Source organism: Chaetodon trifascialis, chromosome 16 (genome assembly GCF_039877785.1).
Source record: "Chaetodon trifascialis isolate fChaTrf1 chromosome 16, fChaTrf1.hap1, whole genome shotgun sequence".
In the NCBI taxonomy this organism is placed as follows: domain Eukaryota; kingdom Metazoa; phylum Chordata; class Actinopteri; order Chaetodontiformes; family Chaetodontidae; genus Chaetodon; species Chaetodon trifascialis.
Genome location: NC_092071.1, coordinates 18,175,751 through 18,184,685, shown reverse-complemented (window position 1 = coordinate 18,184,685; position 8,935 = coordinate 18,175,751).

The following is an 8,935-nucleotide window of genomic DNA, read 5'->3' as shown; positions in this document are numbered from 1 at the left end:
CGACAGGCTTCAAAGAGTTTGCGGTTAGATGTGGATTTTATGAAGCAGAAACTGTTCTTTAAAGATTTTTGGGATGGAGAATACCCGAAAGAATGACTTCTGCCAGCGAACATTTCCTCCAGCTGTCATACAGACATGACAACCTTAGATCCTTGAGTTAAGCTGTGAGCTGATATCACACTTAAATGTGCCCTTAGATTAAACATAGTATGACTAGGTATGCAACAGCCTTGCATGTCAAACTATATTAGGTGCACAAAAAATTTATCTGCACAAAATGACATAAAATCTCATGACACTTGTACTTCTGTTCATTTCTACCCTCCAATCCAATGATCCATTGTTGAGGCTACTGAGTTTATCTGGGAGGAGGAGAGATAGAGCAAGAGGGTGCATAGTTAGTCCTTCTGTAGATACAGCTGGCACTCGCAGCATAACCATTTGCTGCAGTGCATGGAAGTAGTAATTCAAAGTAAACCAACAGGAATTAATTATTGATGCGTTATGAGAGACAACCATACATCATTATGGCATTTTAGGTGGAAAGAAAATAAGAAAGAATTATTGAGTAGGCACAAGTTAGGTCAGCCGGGGTACACAAGGGAATGGGAAATACAAGCGTACAAAAATCAACTTGCTGGTGTGCCAAAGAACACAAACACCGTCCTGTAAGGCCTGACCTTCTGCAAAGGTCCATCATTCAGCTTTTCTGTTTACTTTGGAGAGCTCACTGTGCCATGGGGGAGATGCAGTAAATGCTTTACATTAGGCATATGGAAGTAAAAAGCAGAACTACAGTGGAAACACCCCGAGCCTGCAGCCAAGGCTGAACAGTGAAGAGTTTAAAGCCTGAAAAAATGCGGCTTTCATCAACAGCCAAAGGCATCTTCAGAGGCAGATAAAAAAGAGCAGCGCAGGGCGGTGGTGGAAGGAAAATGACTTCACTGTATCCAGGACCCAAAGTTGGAAAATTCATCTCAAGGGATGGGTGGCTTACAGTAATGTAGCATATACAGTAATGGTAGGTTGAGGCTAATAAAATGCCTAACATAAATCACATCTTGTATCTTTTATTCCTTAGAAAATAAAAAAGTATTGATTAGGTCCCATTTTCTAACAATCAATAAAGCCTTTCTGATGACTGGAATTGATCAACATGATGGCAAAAAGAGGCTGATGGTAAGGGTCATGACCTCTCCAGTCACCAGAGGAGATATGATAATGAAACCCACTCAAGCAATTATCTCATCAGCCCTGGGATTCTCTGTGTGATCGATGGACCAATATGACCTCATGTCTATGATCACCTTAAGTCTCCCCAATGTGTTGGACCTGTCAGAGGGCAGTAATCAACACCGAGGAGTCGGCGTGACTTTAAGCCCCGATTCAAATGTCACAACTCAGAGCACAGCTCGGGTACATCCTAAAGGACAAGCTCTGTGTAACACTGGCCACAGTCTTCAATTTTGTGACTCGAGAGGTCACAAACAAATGCTGCTTTGAGAGATCTGTGTGTGTGTGTGTGTGTGTGTGTGTGTGTGTGTGTGTGTGTGTGTGTGTGTGTGTGTGTGTGTGCTCGCGCCACAGAGGTATGCAGTATCCAGTGTGTTGGTGTGCAGTCAAGACGGCAGCAAGGCTTCCAGTGAAGCATATTAAATCAACAACAGCTACTCTGTGGTGGGTCTTTGTCATCCTGTGGTTTCCATCAGAACAGAAAGCACAGTCATACTCGTGAACAGTGGTGGCTGTCACTCAAAATAATTCTCCTCCACCTCGATGTTCCGCATCTGTGTCTGACTTTTGAGTTTTACTGAGTGGAGTTTTTAAGATTCTGTGTTTTTCATCATGGAATCATTTCTTGATTGTTTTTTTTTTCTTTGATGAATCCTGTAGCCAACGAAATTAGAAAATAGCAGAAAAAAACACTAAAGGTGACATTTTCAGATTGCTTGTTCCAGCCAACAGTCCAAAGATATTTAGTTTACTCTGGTATAAAGCGGAGACAAGCAGCAAATCCTCACATTTAAAATGCTGTATAGAGTGAATATTTGGCATTTTTGCATCTGTTATCAAATGTTTGCTGATTCATTTTCTTTTATTAGGCTGCACGGTGGCGCAGCAGGTAGTGCAGGTGCCTCACAGCAAGAAGGTTGCCGGTTCGATCCCCGGGTCAGGCGGGGCCTACCTGTGTGAAGTTTGCATGTTCTTCCCGTGCATGCGTGGGTTCTCTCCGGGTGCTCCGGCTTCCTCCCACAGACCAAAAACATGCTCATTAGGTTAATTGATGACTCTAAAATTGTCCGTAGGTGTGAGTGTGAGCGTGAATGTTTGCATGTGGCCCTGCAATTGGCTGGCGACCGGTTCAGGGTGTACCCCGCCTCTCGCCCATTGTAGCTGGGATAGGCTCCAGCCCCCCGAAAGGGATAGGCGGTATAGATAATGGATGGATTTTCTTTTATTAAGTAATCATTTCAGCAGTAAGTACCAGCTTCACAAAGCCAGGGTTTAACATCCTGGATTACTTCAAATTGTGTAGATGTGTCTAATAAACTGGAAGCTGTTCTTCAAAGGAAATTGTGGGAAAAGCACTCATTTGCTTTTCTTGCTGAGCGTTGGAAAGTATAAAGCTAACACCAGCATCTCTGGCTAATTTAGCTTAGCATAACTTTAACATAACTTTAATCGTTCCAGGTGCTGGAAGGCAGATTTCCAGTATTTGTACTAAGCTACTTGTAAGTTAGCCGGCTGGTTGTAGCTCCATATTCACAGGACAGAAGAGAATGGCTTCTGTCTCCTTTTGAAAGCAAATAAGCATATTTCCCAAAATGTCAAGCCATTCCTCCAATGTGCTCTCCAAGATATCAGCATCAGATTTTCTTTGCTTGCATTAAGTCTACTGTCTACTGCATGTCAGAATATGATTCCTATGTTCAAAGGTCTCCTAAGACCTTGATAGAAAAGCTGCTACTTTATACAAAACTTTATCCTTGCTGGAATTTTACATATCATGGTCTGATCTGAGTGCTTCTTTTCTTTTAGTAGATGAAATGTTTTAATTTCTCTGATTATATGACTGTATACAGCGTAGAGATGGTCTGTTTACTGAGTTGGGAGTTTGTAGCTAATAACACTTTCTGATTCCAACATAACACCCTAGAACCTTTATTCCTCTTTATACGTTCCCACAAGGGACAATTACCAGAGAACAGTGTCAGGTTTTCACAGTTACTCGGTTGATGCCGTACACATGGACTGACATTTAAGGACTCTCTGTCCTCTGAATTTGATAAATGAATCTTTCGATAATGAGGTGGTCGTGCCATCACACTGCAGGACACTCTTTTGAATAACACATTTCAAATTGAAGAAAATAACCCCCGTTTCCTCTGGGCACAGAGTGGGAGAATACTGTAGCAGGCTAGTTTGCCATAAATTTAATCCCCTACCACCGGGCCCATGGAGCTGTAATGTCAAGGTGAGGAATTCAGACTGGAACCTCGAAGACATGCGCTACTAATGATCAGATTTTCCTGGAAAATATGGAGGAGGGGATGAGTAACACTCTCCCCTGGAGGCGTCACAGTGGGGACTTCTTCCTGTGGCACGCACATCATGCAGAGCGGTCCTGTTAACCCCACAATGGAAACAGCATTATGGCGTGAACACAAAACAGAAAAGAAAAAGAAGAATGGCTGATCCTTGCCAGTAATGTCTTCTACGTCTACCTTGCAGTGTAGAAGTGTTCACATTGGTCATGGTGAGGGTTTTTCTGCTTCCCATACCAAAGAAAATGAATTTGAGGTGGTGGCTCCAAAAAAAGAAAGAGAAAAATCAGTGACCACAGTGTTGTTTAAAAAAAAAAAAAAAAAAAACAAGTTGTGATTGACAGGCTGCAGTTGCTGGAATTATAATAAGGTGCAATTAGTTATAACCATGCTGTTAGTTTCAGGGCACAGATATCTTGATGACCATTAGATGCATTGCCATGACATTTTGATTCCTTCAGGATGAATTGTAGTAACCTTTGGTGATCCTCTGACTTCTCATCTTGCACCATCATCAGGTCAGAATATTATTATATCCAGTACTTTGGTTTATGACCGAGCACTTGGTGGTCAGGGTTGTCTTTAGGCAATGCAGTGATTTTGATTTGATATTCTTCGCCATCTTTTTCAGAGTACTTTTAGATTGAGATGGACAGAGTACTTGAGAAAGTACTTGTGTAAAAATGTACCTACTTTGGTAAAAACAAAAAGAAAGTCAGTTAAATGTACTGAGTAAACATCGCTGCTTTACATTTATGGTACTGTTGAATTGAGGCTACAACTGCATTCAATATCAACCCAACAACACTAGTGGGAAAACACCACATCGTGCCACCGACCCCTGATGCCCAAACAAACAATAAATTCCATTTGCATAGACAGATTTTGCAGCCTGTGTGTACCACTGATTATTAGTTCTAAATGTCCCGCTTCTGCATAGGCTCAGTAAAATTAACCAGAAAAAGGACAAAACTTTGACAATTAAACTCAGTGACCAACAATAAATAAAAAGAGTGCAACAACAACAACAACATTAGGCTACTGAGATTAAATAAGTGCCATTTTAACAGCAGAATAAAACATCACCAAAGCAGACAACAGAGATGTATGAACAACATAAACTCGGCTGCAGGGCTCATCAGGAACAGCAGAAAGTCCTCACACACCTCACTGAAGGAAGACGCTCCTCAGCAGTGCAGCAAATGGGCTGTAGTACCCACCGTAAGCATTTTAGCATGTAGCCTTTAGCCAAACCCAGCATGCACCTGATGGTCACTAAACATCTTGGAAGTGTTTGATTTGTGTCTCTTAGCGTGCTTCTGGGTGGTGCATTAAATCAGTAACTGATTAAAAAGTAGATATGAGCTTTGCTGACTGCAATAATGACTGACAGAATGAGTATTATGTCCAGATAATAATGTTTTAATTCATTTATTAGCATTTATTCATATTAGAACTGCAAAGGTAGAAATCTAAAAACTGAAAAAGCTTATTGTTATAATTCCCATCCAGCCAGCTCCTGTTGACTTTCTGTCCTGTCCTGTCCTGTCCCCTGTCCCCCTGTATCTATAGCTAATATCATGACAAACGTACAGGGATGAAGCTTTATATAACTCACTCGTTTAAATTATATTAAGGTTTATAATCATGCATGATAAAGGGCGTGGTTACTCTAAGTGACTGCTAGACATGCTAGCCTCCATCCACACTGTCACTGAGCGTCACAATGACTCTAGTCTCTGTGGCGTCAGTGGGTGACGCCACAGAGACTACGTCCATGCTTTATATGGTCTATGGGTGTTACAGAGATGCCCTGTCCGTCCCCAGATGTAAGGGAATGTGCTTGTTTGGTACAGACCCCAGCAAAAATCTCAGAATCATTATTTTTATATGTTTGTGAGTGAAAATGAAATGCATGAGCTACCGTTCCCACTAAAAACATGACTCATATGTCAAAAGCAACACATCAAAGTAAGTTATTTTTTCTGCATATCATTCATCCCGACTGAGGACATAAAACAGCAGGAGATTTGTGTGATTTTACACAGCTGTCTCTGGAGATTACACCATGGTTAACAGAAACATCCTACAAGTAGAGAACGATAGAGCTTTTTATTAAACACTGTACTGCTGCCCTCCCAGTCTGCAGTGTGCAGTTATACAAGCAACGATTCAGAGATGTTCTTCCTAAACAAAAACAGTCCTACCCTCTTTCAAATGTATAATGTGCAAGTGTCCTTCAACTGAGCAATTTATAACTGTTCCAGCTGAGCTGCTTAAGGACCTTAAGTAAAACACAGAGGATACGGTATCCCTACAAACATCATTCCTCCTTACTGAAAGACAACATACGCAAAATAGCAATTAGAGATGGATACAGAATCACAGTCCCACTGTTATATTCTCAACATAATCTTTCTCTTGTTCAGAGTAAGAACTGACATGTTGCAGTGCATTTCATCTGACAACATAAGTGCACTAGCCTTGTCAGTGCTGCTTCCACAGCAGTGCAGATGGTGGAACAGGGTATAAATTGTGAGAGCTTGTCAGGGATCTTGCCACAAACAGCAGCACGGTTCGTGTAGTAGGATATAAATTTTGATGGTTGGATTGTTAGCTGCAAGTGCTTATTACCATTGAAAGCGCTCACACCTACAGCACAGGGAAGCTGCCTGTAATTCTGGACCACTGCAATGTACTTTTGGATCCACCACAATTCATTTTGGTCTGTTAAATAGTGATTGTGATTGTTTGACATACCGACTACACTGAAAGCCTTGTGCTTAAACAGTCTTTGAATATTGTACTTATTTCAATCCATTTGATTTTTCCCACAATAGTTTTGGACCTTATTTAGCTTTATTTTATAGTTTGGAGTGACTGATTAGATGGACTGGGGGAGAAAGGAGGTTGGCATGCAACAATGATCCCAGGCTGGATTTGACAAAAGGATGCTGCTTTCATGGTACACGCTTTAGTGAGCTAAGCCACTTGGACATCCATTCCAATCTCTCTTTTAATGATCAAGCAAAGACAATGGTTCAGGCTCTCTCCTTTGTTATCTCTTGCTGACCTGAAGAAAGCTCTCCTCGCTTTCATCTCTTCTTGTCCAGATTAGTTGATTAGTTTACCCTCTCATCCGCTCTCAGACAGAATTCACTCCACCTGCTGCAATCAGCACAAGATGCAAACACTGTACTTTTAACCAGCCAGGAGTCGGGATCATATCACGGCCATGTGAGCCTCACTACACTAATTCCAGACTGCTTCAGAAAGTACACTTCAGACCTTATAATTCCTTACAGTATGAGCCAGTGTGCAATCTCAGATGTACTAGGTGGAGAGCCCGTGGTGCTCTGAAGTCCAGTGTTAAATTTTAGGTCAGTCCTTTTTTTCCCCCAGTTTTTCAGAGTTTTTCTGTACATCTATTGTGTTTTATTGTGGTCTCTGTAAGGGCAGAATCTTAAGGTTGTGGTATGGCACAGCTATCAGCAAATTAAAAAGAAGCCAAAAACTAATGGTCAGTGTTGTGGATTTGGGAAATGAAGCTGTCTGCACTGTCAGAGGTGTTCTGCCTCTGCATCAGCAGGCCAGCTTGGCTCCTTATACAGACAGTTTGACACGATCTGGAAGTAACCAATTGTCTCAGCAGTCAGTCAGACTCCTGCTTGTTATCAAACAGGCATGCACCTAAAACGAAGTACGTATAAGAGCTTGTTTTCTAAGAATGATCATATCCTACGTATTAATTCTTTAACCAGCAACTACAAAGCACATGTTCAAGTTATGCCAACACAGAATAGTTGCGTGAAAACAATATTTTAAAGAAAGCATTGCTAACCCAGAGTATGAACTCTCCGCACTAAAATATTTACCTCTCGACTTCTCCTTTCCAATAAGCACTGTGGAGCTGCTGAGCGTTGACTTGCTCATCTGGAGTCCCACCACGGTCTGACAGTGATGTCTTCCCAGGAACAGTGAGCACAGCTTGATATGTCAGGAAGAGGCTGCTCAGAATCAGATTCTGACACCGCACTTCGTATCTGCAACATGATCACGAAAAGGTCGATTTTATTTAAAAAAAAAGGAGTAGACCTCCCGTAGTTTGCATCACAAGGCTGGATTAGGCCCAGCTGCGCATGCATGATTCTCCCAGCTGCATTACTGAAGCACCAGCCAGATGATTTATCACAGCTGATTGTAAGACTACATGTTGGCCATTTCTTTTTATCTAACTGGAACAACCCCTGTGCTTGCCAACAGCTGAACTCAGGAGAACAGTTTGTTTTTGCTGGAAATAAACAGTGATGCTGTGGAGAATTTCCATCTGATGCGTTACAACAAAAAAATCCATCAATATTGATAATAATCAACTGAATTCAGTTAACACAAGTGTGATGACAGGAAAACATAAGGGATAATGCAAGAACATGGCACTAAAGAAGACATTTTTATGTATAGTGCTAATAACGAGATTTAACGGTCTCTTAAATCTGTTTTTAGCCTTTTTTAGACTCAGAATCTACAGCCATGCTAGCGGCACAGTGCTGTGTTCACATCATGCCATTCAAACTGTATTTATGAGGAAGCGAGTGAAGAAAAACACATCAGCCCCCGAGTTGTATTTCTCAGAGATATTTCTGACAGTGAAGACGTCTCTCTCACAGTAAAGAGAACTACAGGAGGGTCAACAAACCAGGACTACCATGGCTGCAAAGCCTACATTGCTGGTAGTTACATCTAAACTCCACTATTAGCACCAATGCAGTTGATTCATATCAGTTAAAGCTGTCACACTTATTTCACCTGTTAAAAACCACTCCAAATACAGTAAAAGTATGCTTCCCAGAGATTTTCCTGTTCTTCCCATTCTGCTGACATGATGTGAGTGCAGCACTGGCCACAGCAGTCCTTCAAGGTAAACATGCTGACGTGCTGGCGCTGGGTGTGTTAAGATTTGGTATTTTAAAAGGACCCAAAATGCCACAGTCTGACAGAGAGGACAGGAGACCAGAGAAAGTCAATAGATTTAATGAATCTTCAGAGAATGTGCAAACAGACGAACCTAGAAGAATCGCAGAACTTGGAGATCTCAGAGGAGGAAGAGCCAGAGGAGTGTCGAGTCCAATCCTTTCTGAAGACATAGACAGGCGAGGCAGGGACGGGGACAGGTGGGGATTAGGCACCTGGGCACAAAAAAAGCAAAAAGTCAGGAGCAGACAGACAAAACACAGATCAAAAGTTACTTATGATATCTTCAGATCTCGGTCGTTACCATGCAGATTCGACAAATACTGGATGAGGCACCGGTGCTTATATACTGTGGCAGAAGGTGAGTCTTGATTGCTTGATAGAGAGCATCTGTTCTCAGGAGAGGAGGCTGGACCCAA